Genomic DNA, 16,398 nt, shown 5'->3' with positions numbered 1-16,398 from the left:
GTTCAAAATCTTTCAAGCTAGGCTTCAGCAGTACGTGAACCAAGAACTTCCAGATGTACAAACTGGATTTAGAAAAGGCAGAGGAACCAGAGATCAAATTGCCAACATTCATTAGATCACAGAAAAAGCAAGGAAATTCCAGAAAAACATCTACTTTTGCTTCATTTGACTATGCTAAAGCCTTTGTGTTGATCACAACAAACTGTGGAAAATTTTTAGAAAGACAGGAATACCAGACCACCTTACCTGCCTCCTGAAAACCTGTATGTGGGTCAAGAAGCAACAGCTAGCACCAAACATGGGGAAATGGACTGGTACAAAATTGGGAAAGGAGTATGATAAGGCTGTATACTGTCACCCTGCTGATGTAATTTGTATGCAGAGTATATCATGCAAAATGCCAGGCTGCATGAATCACAAACTGGAATCAAGATTGCCAGGAAAAATATCAGCAAATTCAGATATGCAGATGGTACCCCATTCTAATGGCAGAAAGTGAAGAGGAACTAAAGAACCTCTTGATGAAAGTGAAAGAAGAGAGTGAAAAGCCCGGCTTGAAACTCAACACTCGAAAAACTAAGATCATCCATTGGTCACATCACTTCATGGCAAATAGATGGGGAACAAGTGGAAATAGCAATAGATTTTATTTTCTTGGGCTCCAATATCACTGCAGACGGTGACTGCAGCCATGAAATTCAAAGATGCTTGCTCCTTGGAAGAAAGCTATGACAAACCTAGACAGCATATTAAAAAGCAACTTTACCAGCAAAGGTCCATATAGCCAAAGTTGTGATTTTTCCAGTAGTCATGTATGGGTGTAAGAGTTGGACCACAAAGAAGGCTGAGTGCCAAAGAATTCTGATGCTTTTGAATTGTGTTGGAGAAGACTCCTGAGAGTCTCTTGAACTGCAGGGGTCAAACGAGTCAATCCCAAAGGAAATCCACCCTGAATATTCATTGGGAGGACTAATCCTGAAGCTATACGAAGAGCCAACTCATTGGAAAAGACCCTGATGCTGGGTAGAGTTGAAGGCAAAAGGAGAAGGGGCAGCAGACTGAATGATTAGATAGCATCACCGACTCAATGAACATGAATCTGAGCAAACTGGGAGACAGCGGAGAACAGGGGAGCCTGGTGTGCTATATGTAGTCCATGGGGTTGCAAAGAGCTGGATGTGACTTACTGACTGAACAACAACAGATTTTGATGTTTTCATCTTCATTCCTTCTTTTTTGCCTTCAAAAATCTTCTTTGAACCGTAGATTACTTAGAAGGGTGCTGTTTAATTTTCAAGTGTTCGTGATTTTCTTATTGCCATTGCAAGGTATGGAGTTAGAGCAGGCGAGGTTCAGAAAAAGAACGAGACTGGCACTCTACAGGAACAGATCACCTTTAATGAGGCGAGAGGGGCAGCAGTCAGGTTAGTGAGCTGCTGCACTTACCTAAGAAAAGAGTAAGTATATACAGGCATGTATGTAGAAAGCTACCGTCTTAAGGGGGCCTGTTCTTCTTCAAGGTTGCTGGGAGTAGTTATCTCTTAAACGGCTGGGGCAAGGAGTTCTGGAGATCAGCCAGAGGCTGGGCCGGCTTGGAGCTGGGCATAATCAACCTAATGTCTATTTTTTCTCTGGGTGAGAGAGTTCTTTGTTTTGCCTAGAATGGTGGGGAGGACCTGGAACGGAGTTTTAACTCCAGGCTACCTTGAGCCATGCAACTTTCCTTCATTCCAGACCTTAAGGAATATATATAAAAAGAGAAAGAGATATGGGCACTGTTAATGTTCAGGGCTTCTTCATGCTGATAAATGAGGGTCAGGGGTTTGCAGTCTGGGAGGAAGGAAGTCTAAGGCCTGTAGTGTTGATTTTCTATTCTTGCCGTCAGGGTTTCAAGCAAAAGAACAATCTTGACTTGATCTCGAGAGATGGCCCGAATCTGTTCTTGGAAGAACGGTTGAAAGAGATTGAAGAGACAGGGTCCAAATAAGAGGAATAAAATGATAAGTACCAATGGTCCCAAGAAAGGGAGCAACCAAGGGAGGGCCTGTTGGAACAGGTTTTGGGGAGTTTAAAGGTTTTGTAACTCTTTTTTGTGGCATTCAATTCTGTCTCTAAGTTCTTTGACTCTGCCCTGGACTATGCCCATTTCATTAACAAAATAGCAGCAGTCTTCCCCTAGAAAAAGGCAGGTCCCTCTCTTTTCTGTGGTGAGGTCCAAGGCTCGCCTATTTTGTAGGGCCACAGAAGCTAATGAGTTAATTTGTCTTTGGACTGAAATGAAGGACTCTGCTACTTGCTCCATATCCTCATTAAGTTCTTGGGACAGCTTGTAGTAAAAATGGGCCAAGGTCGAGATGTCCCCAATCTCAGTGTCTAGGGCTGCTGCTATGCCAGTCCCAATCAGGAGGGGGGGCTATGACAGCTCGTCTTTTTCTGTGGGAAAGTTTCCCTTGGGGGTAGACTATTTGTTCTGCCTCTTCTTCTTTGAAGAATGTTAGACCTGGGGTCAGGAAGACCAATATGCAAGGTCCAGGGGGGTCAAGGGGGAGACATGAATATGCATAGGTCCCACAGAGAATGAAGATTCCCAGGTTGGTATAATTATTTGTGCTGTTCCAGAGAACCTAAGTGGAACAGAAGGAGGGAGTGGAGTTTGTAAGACCAGTGTAGTTGGGACTATAGTAGTTGATACAGGTTAGGTTTGAAGAGGCTGAGAGTAGGACATTGTCAGAGACTGGCCCAATAAGTTGTGTGGGTTTTTGTTGGGAAGAGGAGGTATAGTTACCCTGTGACAGACAGGTTGAGGGTAAGGGAATTGCTATGTGTGGTGAGGGAGACAGTGACATGCATATCCAACACTGGGATGTGTGTTGTGTGTAATGGAAGAATTGGAAAGAAGAGTTGAGAAGGCGGGTAAGGTGTTGGTTATCAGAGGTAGGTTTTAGGAGAGGCCGTAATTGGGAAAGGAGGTCTAGGCGTTTATAAGGCTCAGGGGTCTCCTGTAACTGGGAAATTAAGTTCTTTATATTATAACTTGTTCTTGGTTGTTTTTTTTCCTGATTTTGATCCAGTATCCCGCCCCCATCTGAGTACCCCCAGTGGGTAATGGGATAGAAACATATGTTTGTTTGTTTTTTTTAGCAAAGGCAGTTTAATGTCTTAAGAAACTTGTATCATGCACAAAACTCTCTTCTACTTGCCACAAACCTTTTTTACACTTCCTGTATTCATCACTTTATTTGTCCATTTGTAGAACAGCCATCTATAAGCCATACTTCCTTTTACTGTTAATAAAATGTAATTCCATTTCTTATACCTTTTTTACTGAAAACATGCATCTTACTTTCTTTCAGAAACCACGAACTGTTGCTTAGCTCATTTATAAATTAACCTCAGCAATATTATCCAGAGACAAAGACATACACTGAGACATACATATAAATCCAGACAGAGAGAGATCTCACAGTTTTCTGCTTTAAGATTTAAAAGATCTCTTTGCCCTCTTTTTTTTGGGGGGGGGGGGAGCTTGAGGTTGTACTAATCTGTCTAAGGCTGACATCTCAGGCAAAGTAGGTTGTCTATTTCAATAATGTGATAAGAGTTAACTACAGCCTTTTGCCTAGGCATGTTTCTGTTATATCAGGGTTGGAGCTGTTGGGTCAGAAACAGCTGTAGGTTGAAGAGTGTCCAGGTCATTCAGTGTCTTCTTGGATGGTCGACAGAGGTTGTCGCTGGGTGATTTTTAAGGAGGTAGGCCCTGTGAGAGAGACCTGATAGGGGTCAGTTAAGGAGGGCAGCGCAGTATCAGAAGTGACCCATTTTAGGCAAGAGAGGTGTACCCAGGAGGTGACCTCCTTGAGTTTAGCTGCAGTTGGGGTAAGCAGGGTGATTTTGAATGGTCCCTGCCACTTTGGGTTTAGGACACCCTGGGGATTATCTGACAGACAGACCATGTCCCCAATTTGTAAAGGGAGCAAAGGGGCTTGGGGGTCAGGGGCAGGCAGGTTGTGGTTGACGAATTTCCAGAGGGCATTGCCGAATTCCGCCAGCAGAGGGCAGTGTAGGAAGCTTGGTATAGGAGGAGGTTCAGGGGGGAGTCCAGGAGGGAGCATGGGCCTTCCGTACATCACCTCAAAGGGGCTCAGCCCCAGGGGCTTTCTGGGCAAAGCCCCCGCTTTGAGGAGAACAATTGGCAAAAGTTTAGTCCAATCCAGATATACCTCGAGGGTTAATTTGGTAAGCGTTTCTTTGACTATTCTATTCATCCTTTCCACCTTTCCTGAGGACTGGGGACGATAAGGAATGTGAAATTTCCAGGGTATCTGTAAGAATTGGACAAGTTGTTGGGTGACCTTGGATGTAAATTCCAGGCCCTTATCAGATTGTAGGGATGAAGGCAGGCCAAACCTGGGGATAATTTCTGTGAGGAGGATTTGGGCCACAGTGTGGGCTCTTTTGTTTGTAGTGGGAAATGCTTCTACCCATCCCGAAAAAGTGTCCACAAGGACCAGGAGGTATCTGAATCTCCCAACCGGGGGCATATGAGTAAAGTCTATCTGCCAATCCTGTGCTGGGAGGCTGCCTCGCATTTGATGGGTTGGAAAGGAGGTAGGTTTAAGGTTGGAATTGGGATTAATACGTTGACATGTTTGACAGGAGCAGGTAAGGTTATCTAAATATTGTTGGTCAGCAGTGGATATGGGGAAGTGGTTACGGAGGGACTGTTGGAGTGTCTTGAATGAGGGATGAAAGAGTGAGTGTAGATAAGAGAGGATTTTTCTGGTGGTGGGAGGGTCGGATGGAGTCAGAGCTAAGAAGACAGGGAGGGAGGGATGGGACAGGGCTATCTCTTTTGCCTTCTGGTCTGTAGCATTGTTGGAGGCTGATATGAGACTTCTCTTTTGATGTCCCCTACAGGGGAGGATGGCAGCTTTGTTTGGTAAGAGTGCTGCTTCTACAAGTTTGTGGATCAGGTCTGAATTAATAATGGGGGATCCCTTTTGGGTTAGGAAACCTCTCTCTCTCCATATTAGGAAGTTTGAATGAAGTATGTTATAGGCATATTTGGAGTCTGTGTGGATGTTAACCCTTAGATTTTTAGCCAGAGTCAAACCTCTGGTGAGAGCCATCAGTTCTGCCTGTTTGGAGGTGGTGTGAGGTGGCAGAGGTGAAGCTTCAATTGTCTGGGTCTCGTAATTGTGCCAAAGGTCCCCCTGGATGTGGCATATCCTGCTGTGAAGGGTGGGGAGTTTTGAGAGCTGCCATCAATGAACCAGTGTGGGGTGTCTGGGTCTAGGATGGGCTGATCTGTTAAATGTTGAAAGGGGTTTTGGGTAAGATCTACTGTTAGGCTGCAGCTATGTAGGAGAGGGTCTGTTGTAGAGGATGTGGGTAATAAGCTGACTGGGTTAAGGGGAGAGCAGGGGGAGAATGAGAGCCAAGGGTTGAGGAGAAAGGCATGTAGGACTTGCACCCTGAAAGGGGGAAGGGAGAGGAAAGCCCGATGTGATAGTAAGTCTCAGGTGTGTGGAGAACAGACTCTTAAAGGGGCATGCCTAGAGAGTTTATTTGCTTCGGGTACGAGGGCTGCGATAGCAGCCATGGCCTGTATGCAGGGAGGCCACCCCTTGGTCACCATGTCCAGCTGTTTTGACAGATAGGCTATGGGAGCCCAGGTGTCTCCGGCCCGCTGACATAGAAGTCCCAGGGCCTGTCCTTGATTGGAATGGGCAAAGAGAAAGAATGGTCTGGTGTGATCTGGCAGGTGGAGAGTTGGCACTCAGAGGAGGCTCTGGGTGAGCTGGCAAATAGGATTGGCCAGAGAGGAGGGGTTAAAGAGGGGCTCATCTAGACATCCTTTAGTAGCCTCATAGAGCAGCTTTGCAATGAGGGAGAAATTAGGGATCCAGATATGGAAAAAGTTTAGGAGGCTGAGGATAGACAGGAGTTCTCTTTTTGTTTTTGGAAGTGGACAGTTAATTAAGGCCTGCTTTCTATCTGTGGGAATAGTTTTTTGTTGGTGGGATATGGAGAGCCCCAAGTAGATGACGTTTGTCTGTACTACTTGGGCCTTGGATCGGGACACCCGGTAACCCCAGGATCCCAGGGACCCAAGGAGTTTGGCAGTTATGTTGCAGACAGAGTTTTTGGGTTGGGCTACAAAGGAGGTCATCTACGTATTGGAGATGACTTGGGGCTAGGTCGAGTGTCTGTAGGTCCTTTTGTAAAGCCTGTCCAAAAAAGTGGGGGCTGTCTCTGAACCCCTGGGGGAGAACTGTCCATGTTAGTTGTTGGGAAATGTGAGTCTTGGGGTCTTGCCAGGTGAAGGCGAAAAGGAGTTGGGAGAGGGGATAGAGGTGGATGGTGAAAAAGGCATCTTTGAGATCTAATACTGTGAAGTGGGTTGCAGTTGGGGGTATGGCAGACAGAAGGGTATAAGGATTAGGGACTACTGGGAATGTTGGCATAATAGCCTCATTGATTTTTCTCAGGTCCTGGACCAGTCTCCAAGAGTTTGGTCCCTTTCTTACTGCCAGAATAGGGTGTTGTGTGGTGAATGGGTAGGAATTAAGATAGAGGCTTGAAGAAGACGGTCTATGATAGGCTTAAGTCCCTTGTGGGCCTCCAGGGTTAGAGAGTACTATTGTTGGGTGATTATAGTCGAGGGGTCTTTTATGGTAATGTGGACTGGGGGATTATGTTTGGCTATGGATGGGTGATCAGCGTCCCACACTTGGGGGTCTAAGGCGGGTAGATCCAAGGGAAGGTCAGGGGTGAGCGATAGGGACCGTCCAGGTGCCATCTGCATGCAGAATATAGAGACTGTATTGAGCGAGGGGTATGGTAATAAAGACTCCCAATTTGGATAATAGATCTCTCCCTAGGAGTGCCATTGAGCACTTGGGCATTATGAGGAATGAGTGCATGAGGGATGATGATTTTCCAAATTGACAGAGTAGTGGAGGGCTGATTTTTGGCCTTAAGGGAACTCCAGAGACCCCCTTGATTGCGAGTTCTGAGTCTTGAGTTAGGCCAGAGTAGGAAGTTGAGAGAGAGAAAGAGGCTCCAGTGTCTACTGTAAAGGAGGTCTTTTTTCCGGCCACTATCCTGTCTACCCTAAGTTCCGAGCTCATGTCCAGCACATGGGCTGGGGGACTGTAATCTGGGCCCCGTCATTGGAACAACTCTTGTAGTGTTGGGCTGGGGTTCTGGAGAGAAGTGGGGATCTGCCCAGGGGCGCCAGGGAATCCCTGTGGACATTCCATTCTCCAAGTCTGGGAGATGGGGACCTCTCCAGGGGCGTCAGGGCGTCCCTGGGGACAGTCCATCTTCCAGTGCCCCCACTGGCCACAGGTTGGGCATGCTTTTGTGGGGGGCAGCATGTTTGGGCATGCCTTTGCCCAGCGTCCTGACTGGTTGCATCAGAAGCAGGGTCCGGGGCGGGTCTTAAGTCCCAGTCTGGGATGACTTGGGCCGGGCTGATCTCGTCCCTTAACTGCTGCCGCCAAAAGGGCATATTTAGCTTTTCTCTCATGGTCTTTTTCTCTCTTAGCTTCCTATTATTGAACACCTTGAAGGCTACTTCTAGAAGGTCTCTTTGAGGAATCTTCTCTAGTTGTCGAAGCTTGCGTCTTATGTCAGGGGCGGACTGGCTGATGAACTGAACATGAAGGTAGAGTAAGCCAGTAGGGGTGGTGATATCTAGGTTGGTATACTTTTGGACTGCCTCTATGAGGCATGCCAAGAATAAGGCTGGATTTTCATCTGCCCCTTGGGTGATTTCTCTAACTTTATCATAATTGACATGGATATGAGTATTTTTCTGCATTCCTTCTAGAAGGCAAGTAATCATATGATTGAGTCTCTTGATACCTGGGTCACTGGGCTGGTAAGTCCACTGGTGAACTGACTGAGGCACCCCCTCATCAGCAACTGGGCTGTCCCGGTCTTGGTTATGTAAGTGATCGGCATGGGCTTTTGCTGCTTGCCAGATACAGTCTTTTTTATCTGGGGTGAGCGCGGCATTTAGGATATAATATATGTCATTCCATGTGAGGTTATAGGCCTGGGAGAGTCTCAGGAATTATCTGGTAGGATTTTCAGAAAATGATCCTAACTTTTCTTCTATCTGGCTCATATCTGACAATGAAAATGGCATGTGGACTCGGGTGGGGCCCTCTGGCCCTGCTACCTCTCTCAGGGGAAACATATGTTGGGTACGTGACCATGTGGCAGGAGGGGAGGGAAGAGGGGAGGGGGAGTCAGGGAGATGGGGTAGTGGGGTTGAGGGGGAGTCAGGAGAGGTTTTGGGGTCAGTAGGTGAATTGGATGAGGGGGAAGGAGAGGGTTGGGGTGGCAGACAGGGAGGGGGCTCGTACACTGGGTCAAACTCTGGGGGTGCAGAAGGTCGTGACCGGTGGTTAGTTAAAGAAGAGCCCTTTGGTTTGGGAGGCAAGGTGCATAAAATGACCTTGTGGGTGGAGCAGTTCTTGCATAGGGAGGGGCTGCTCCGAAGGGCCCAAACGGCTTGGGCATACGGGACCTCCGACCCTTTGCCATTCTGTTTGAGGAAGTTTGTGAGATCTGATAAAATACTGAAATCGAAAGTCCCAAACTCAGGCCAGTGGTTTTGGTTATCTAATTGGTATTGAGGCCAGATCTGTATACAGAGTTGTTTTAAGTGGTTAGCTTTGAGTTCAGTGAGAGAGAGTGGCTTGAGATTTTTGAGAACCCAGGCCAGAGGGGAATCCTTTGGGACAGATTGGCCAGACCCTGTAATTGAAAGGCAAGCAGAGGCTCCTATTGGGAGCTAGAGTCGTCACCCATAGTCGCAATAGGAGTTATGAGAAGGGAGCTCTGTGTCGAGGTGGAGCGTCCCCCATTGTCACCTACAGAGTGGCCCTAGGCCGGGGGTCCCCGGGACCCGGAGAGGACTAAGTTTTAGGGCACCTCTAGAAAACCGTCCGGATTGGATCTTACCTTAATTTAGGGGCCAGCCTAAATGGAGTGTTGCGTGTAAAGCAGTCGAACGGCAAAAGGCCTCTGTCCTGGAGTTGGTCAGTCTTGCGAAAAAGAGAGTGTAGAGAAAACAGGGAGAGAGAGAGAGAGAGAGAGAGAGAAAGGCCAATATTCCTTGGGGTACATGGAAAACCAATAAAGCCCTTACACAGGACTTGTACCGCTCACGAAGGCACAGGGCGTCCTCTTGAGGAGGTTGTGAAAGCCCAGGCAGGAAAGTGAGCTCGGCAGGCTTCCACGCTCCAAAGAGCTGGCCGTGGAGAAGGAACCTCAAGCTCTCGGGTTTTGGCACCAAAAATGTAAGGTATGGAGTTAGAGCAGGCGAGGTTCAGAAAAAGAACGAGACTGGCACTCTACAGGAACAGATCACCTTTAATGAGGCGAGAGGGGCAGCAGTCAGATTAGCGAGCTGCTGCACTTACCTAAGAAAAGAGTAAGTATATATAGGCATGTATGTAGAAAGCTACTGTCTTAAGGGGGCCTGTTCTCCAAGGTTGCTGGGAGTAGTTATCTCTTAAACAGCGGGGGCAAGGAGCTCTGGAGATCAGCCAGAGGCTGGGCCAGCTTGGAGCTGGGTGTAATCAACCTAATGTCTATTTTTCCTCTGGGTGAGAGAGTTCTTTGTTTTGCCTGGAATGGTGGGGAGGACCTGGAAAGGAGTTTTAACTCCAGGCTACCTTGAACCATGCAACTTTCCTTCAGCCATTATGCTGTTGATTTCTGTGGGATTCCATTATGGTCAAGGAGCCTATTCTGCATTATTCTGATTGTTTTAAATGTGTCAAGGTTTGTTTTGTGGTCCAGATTATGGTCTATGTTGGTGTACATTTTATATGTGCTTGAAAAGAATGTGTATTCTGCTATTGCTCAGTGTTCTATGACTGCCAATTAGTTCCTGTTGATATGATGATTTTCATCAGTTTTTCTATATCCTTGATGATTTTCTCTCTAGCAATTCTATCAATCAGTCAGAGTGTGGTGTTGAAGTTCCCAAGTATAATTGATTTTTCTACTTCTCCTTTTAGCTCTATCAGTTTTTGCTTCATGTATTTTAAAGCTTTCTTGCTTGGTTTTAAACATTTAGATTGCTACATCTTTTTGGTGGATTGATCTTTTCATTGTCATGCAATGCTCCTCTTTGTCTCTAGTAATACAGTTTGCTTTAGAGTATAATTATCTGATATTAATATAACCAGTTTAAAAGAACTGGTGGCCCAGTTTTGAAGTATAGTTTCCTAGAGCCACTTGCAGTATTGATCTCAATCTGTCTCAGTAAGAAACAGCACACTGAATAATGGAAATAAAAACAAAAATAACAAATGGGACCTACTTAAACTCAAAAGCTCTTGCACAGCAAAGGAAAAAATAAGCAAAATGAAGACAGCCCACTGATTGGGAAAAAATATTTGCAAATGATATGACCGGTAAGGGATTAGTTTCCAAAATTTAAAAAGTTTATGACACTTTACAGCATCAAAACAAACAATCCACTTAAAAAATGGGCAGAAGACGACCTGGACAGACATTCTGCCAAAGAGGACACACAGATGGCCAACAGGCACATGAAAAGATATTCAGTATCACAAGTTACTAGAGAAATGCAAATCAAACTACAAGGGGGTATCACCTCACACTGGTCAGAATGGCTATCATCAAAAATTTCACAAACAACAAAAGCTGGAGAGGGTGTAGAGAGAAGGGAACCCTCCTGCACTGTTGGGGGGAATGTAAATTGGTACAGCCACTATAGAGAACAGCATGGAGGTTCCTTACAAAACTGAAAATAGAGATACGATATGACCTTGCAATCCTACTCCTGGGCATATCACTGGAGAAAAAAAATGATATGAAAGGGTCCACGTACCCCAATGTTCACTGCAGCACTGTTTACAATAGACAAGACATGAAAACAACCTAAATGTCCATCAACAGAGGAATGGATAAAGAAGATGTGGTACATATATACAGTGGAATATTACTCAAATCATTAAAAAGAATGAAATAATGCCATTTGCAGCCACATGGATTGACCTACGGATGTCATACTGAGTGAAGTCAGGCAGAGAAGGAAAAATATATGACATCCCTTATATGTGGAATCTAAAAAGAAATGATACAGATGAACACACTTACGAAACAGAAAAAGACTCACAGACTTAGAAAATGAAATTATGGTTGCTGGTAGGGAAGGGAAGGCAGTTAGGGAGTTTGAGAAGGTCATGAACACACTGCTATATTCAAAATGAATAACCAACAAGGACCTACTGTATAGCACAGGGAAGTCTACTCAACATTATGTGCCAGCCTGGATGGGGGGGGGGGGGGGGGGGGGGAGAATGGGTACATGTCTATGTATGGCTGAGCCCCTTGGCTGTTCACCTGAAACTACCACGTTGTTAATTGGCTATACCCCAATACAATTTAAAGTTTGAAAAGAAAAAAAGAAATAGCATACTGATATTAGAATAACTTACAGAAGATTTAATAAAGGTATGGAGGCTCTGGGGGAACAACGGGTAGTTTAGCACCTTAGGAAGAGTATCAGCAGTTACTAGCTACTGGAACCTAAATGGAGATTCCTATAAAGAACACATAGCCTTGATAAAAAATATTGATCTATGGTCGAAGTACAAAGCCTGTCTGAGGTGATCCTGCAGGGAGGGAGCCAGGAGAAATACTCTAACCTCATTCTGTTCAATCTCTTTCCCTGGCTCCTCATTATTCAAAGCCACTAAGAAGTGGACAAGCAAGGGATGCAGTTCACACAGCTTAGCCTCCTAACCAGAAAGCAGGGTGACAAAGGGTAGAGTGGATCTGGAAGGCCAAACAAAAAATATCTTAACAGTTCCTAACCTGAAGGACTTCTCTCTTGGATTATCTCTAGGTTTATCAGGCTCGAATTCTAAAGAAAGGATTATAATAACTGTATCTGTCCACAGTGGGAGCACCCAGGCCCTAGAAAATACTCCTTCAATGCACAGACACTCTGTGGTAGAAATGCCATGGAGAATTTCAAGCTTCTGAGGACTGCTCTTGGTGACCTCCGACAGCCCTCCCAGAACTGAGATTCCACTGCCAAGACAGCTACAACAAACAGCCTGAAAAGTATGGAAACTATAGTCAGTGTGGAGGTCCTAACCACTGGCATTAGGACTCAGGCGGGAGTTAGAAGACGCAGATTGGGGTTGTTCACAAGACATGACAATCACTGTGTGTGTGGATGCTTGAAGCAACGCTGAGGAGACGAAAGAGGTGACTAGTGGACATCAGCCACAGATGAACAAGGAAAGCAGCAATATTACATTACAGAAAATGTGGGGGGGAAAAAGTCGTTCCCTTACATCAGCGTCAGAGCATGTAAAAACCACTGTGTAAATGTAATTTTCCTAAATATGGGATTTCCTCTCAAAACTGCAAATTTCCGCTTGACGATGGGATGAAGTTCAAATTCCTTACCTGAACATCTAAAGCTATGAGTCTGAGAGGATGCTGATAAAACCTAAGAAAATGTGTTAGTTCTCAGAACTGAAAACCCAGAGGTAGGGTGGCTTCCACGTTGGTCCCCAGTGGCAGGGCTACCTAGAAGGGAAGAAATGAGTGCTTCACAAGCAAGCATCAGTAGTCACATATATATAAGCCCTCCTAAGTATCTTTCATTCCCACCTCTAAACCTCACTTCCCCACCACATCAACCCTTCTCTCTCAGGTCTTGGAGTATATGTCCCTTTAATTGACATGCTGGACAGATGAGATTGGAAGTTTGAAATACTTACACACTAAGCTCTTCTACTCAAGGAGAAAGGCGCCCTGGGTGAACACAAGAAGGCATGATCTTTGCCTTCCTTCTAACTGTAGGTCACAGGTATAATTCCAAGTTTAATGACACAATGTATTTAAGAAAGGCCTGAAATACAAGCTAATTACTTAATCAAGGGCTCAAAGAAAGAAAAGAACAGATTCAACATTCTTCTGTTGAATTCCATTTCCTTTTGTCTAAGTGTTTCTCAGGTTTCTAACATAATATAGCTTTGAATATTGAGTTAGACGAACTCGATTGGATCGCACTAAACAAGAGCCCCAGCAGCTCCCAGTGAAGTATGGGGCCACTTCTGTAACTGCAGAGTAGTCACATCTCAGTGCAAAAGTTTGACCCTCACCTTTGCAACATCCCTGAGGTGTTCTGACCCCCTCCTTCCCTGGCTGTGACAGCTGACCACAGGGGTTTGCCTTGGGAAGGTGGTGGCAACAGGTCTGTTGGAGTTAGAGGACTGAAAATTAGAAAGTTTCAGACAACAGGGCGGTAACAGGATAGATGACACCTGAGTGCAGGCCCCAGTCAGCCCCTGCAGTGTCTGTTACCAGCCAGGCATCTTCTCTCTGGTCCTTAAATCATGACTAGCACCACCTCTGGGGCCTACGAACACCTGGAGTCAAGAAGCTGTCCTCCCTGCGACCAAGCCTAGGAAGCGGTGGTGCAATTACACTTCCACTCAAGCCTCTGGCTAATCTTTTCAAAAAGGCACCAACAAACTCCAGGTGCCCCTCCTGCCCACAAGGAAGCTTTTCTTGGCAAGTGAGGAGAGGCTCAGAGGCTGCAGCTGTTCTACAGGCTGAAGGAGTCACCCCAGATGCAGCAGGGCTGCCCCTGCTAGGGGAATGCAGTCTACTAGCAGGGGTGTACAGAGGCAGAGCAATGGGCAGGTCTATTCCATAAAGGCCAAACTGGGAGAAGAGGCAGTCTGTAAAATACTTAAAAATAATAAAAAGTGAATATGACTGCTTTTTATCATCATCATTTACTGCAGGCAACACTACAATAGTAGTGATAAAATATCCCCTACCCTACCAGAAACCACTCCTACCAGTGAGCTACCAAGATTTTCCACCTTATTCACTAATGCTTTTGCAAGTAAACAAAATACTCCATCCCCATGCAAGGAAGGCCATCCTTCTTCCTTCTCTGACTCCATCACTATGTTTATCAATTTCTCTTCCTCCTGACCCCAAGGATTCTAATCAGCCGACCAGAACTCTGAAGGGTAAAAAAAGCATGGGGCTCTGGGATAATAGTTTTCAATTCCAGTGCTATCACTTGCTAGATGTAGTCACCATCTCTTTGAGCTTGCTTCCTCACTAAGTTGAATGGGAATTATCATAGCATCTATTTCCTAGGATTATTTTGAAGATTAACTGAGAATGCTGCAAAACATTTAGCATTGTGGCACATAGATAAGATTCATATTCCACATACTCCTAGATTATGAGAATTAAATACTACAAGTCCACACTCTACCAGACAATATTCTTTTTTTTCACTCACTCTTGACTCTAGTTCCAATGTCTAGTTTGATAAATTAGCTCATCTTACAGAAGAAAGAATTTTCATACAAATTATACATCTACAGTCACTGGAGTTGTTCCCTCATAGGTTGTATTACTTTCTCTGTATGAAAACTTAAAATTTACGAAAAGTAAAACCTTCATCTACAAGTTTAGTGACCACTACAGTAAAAGAAGCTGGCCAAGGAGGATGTGCTAACCACTTAAGTTTCAGTTCATGCCTAAAGTATACTTTATTAGTTCAATTGAAATATATTGTCTATTGACATTTCATAAAATTATTGATACACATAGGGTCCAAGTCTATCATCTCTCTGTAAGCTTTCAAATAGAAAACTTAATCCTTTATTTGCCCTTTCCTTTTTTTGGGGGGGGGGTTAGATTATTTTTTAGTAATCATTTATCTTCTCTGTTGACTTTTTAAACGTATCAGGTTTTTTTTGGGGGGGGGGGGTTGGTGGTAGATGGTTAATTTATCACCATCTATCTTGAGTTATTATACCACTTCACAAGTAACATAAAAATTTACAACAGTATAATTCCATTTTACTAACCTTCCTCCTCTTTGTTGTAATTTTTCTTTTCCATATGTTACTTCCAAGTTTTACTTTTCCATATGTTACTTCCATATTTTACTTTTCCATATGTTCCAATTCTCAACATCTATACCTCTCAGCATTCAGCATAGGTGAAGTTGTCAACTATCTTTTTATGCTTCTGTTCCCATATAACCCTTTGAAAAAGACAGGAACATGATTTATATACAATATATTTACACATACCCTTTTTTAAAAAAAGTTCAGCAAATACCTCAGAAGCCTGTAATGTTTTGCTGATGAAGATTCATAGATGTCAGGGCAGAGCAAAATGGTAGAGTCAATCACAGAACCCTATCTCCCTTTTCTCATGGGCTCTGTAGCATAGAATACGTTTTCCATTTCCCACTCTCTCCTTTCAAATCTTCTGAAGATCTTCTTATAAAAACCACTCCTTTAAGAAAAAAAATACTAAAGTTTCATTAAAAGATGTACTTCAGCTCATGGAACATGTAATTTTAACTTCAGCAGTTTTGTAATATATTAAAGATTCAGCATCTGGCAAATCCCCTCCTCTTATAAGGGATTCAGATATTCGCAGCTTCTCCTCTACCTTCAACCTCTGTTTTTCTTGTCACTGGATCCCCATTAAGGTTGGGCTTCCCAGGTGGAAGAGTGGTAAAGAATCCACCTGCCAAGGCCAAAGACCCAAGAGACATGGGTTTGATTGCTGGGTCAGCAAAATACTTTGGTGTAGGAAATGGCACTTCACTCCAGTATTTTTGCCTGAAAATCCTATAGACAGAGGAGCCTAGTGGGCTACAGTCCATAGGGTCACAAAGAGTCAGACATGACTTGAGCACACATGCAAGCACACGATCTCCATTTAGGCTGGCAATCAACGGCACAAGGTTATCTGATTATCCTATGGGTATGACTCTGCATATATACATAAAAATATATTACAAAATTAACAAAGAAAGGTTACTTGTATCAGAAAGAAAACCAAGAGAATGGAGATAGAAGCTAGGCTTCTTCTTAAGTGTGACTTTAGAACCATGTAAAATGTTTTAGGTAACACACAATTAAATTGAAAAGGTAACCCTTAGAAACAAAAAATGAAATAAACCTCAGTGTTAATCTAGATGGCAGCATAACTGTTAACTATTGGAGGTGACTTGAAAGCCCTATACTTTGAAGACAAAGTGAAAGGAAAATAGAAAAAAATTTTAATTTTTATTGGAGTACAGTTGATTTACAATGTCGTGTTAGCTTCAGGTATACAGCAATGTGAATCAGTTATACAAATACATACTTGTTTTGTAGGTAAGTTCATTTGTAACATTTCTTAGATTCCACTTATAAGCGATACCATGTATTTGTCTTTCTGTCTTACTTCACCTTGTGTAACAATCTCTAGGTCCATTCATGTTGCTGCAAATCACATCATTTCATCCTTATTTTGTGGCTAACTAATATTCCATTGTAGATACGCACCACTACC

This window comes from Cervus elaphus, chromosome 11, assembly GCF_910594005.1.
Source record: "Cervus elaphus chromosome 11, mCerEla1.1, whole genome shotgun sequence".
Lineage (NCBI taxonomy): Eukaryota > Metazoa > Chordata > Mammalia > Artiodactyla > Cervidae > Cervus > Cervus elaphus.
The sequence above is the reverse complement of the archived record's forward strand: the minus strand, read 5'-3'. Positions refer to the sequence as shown.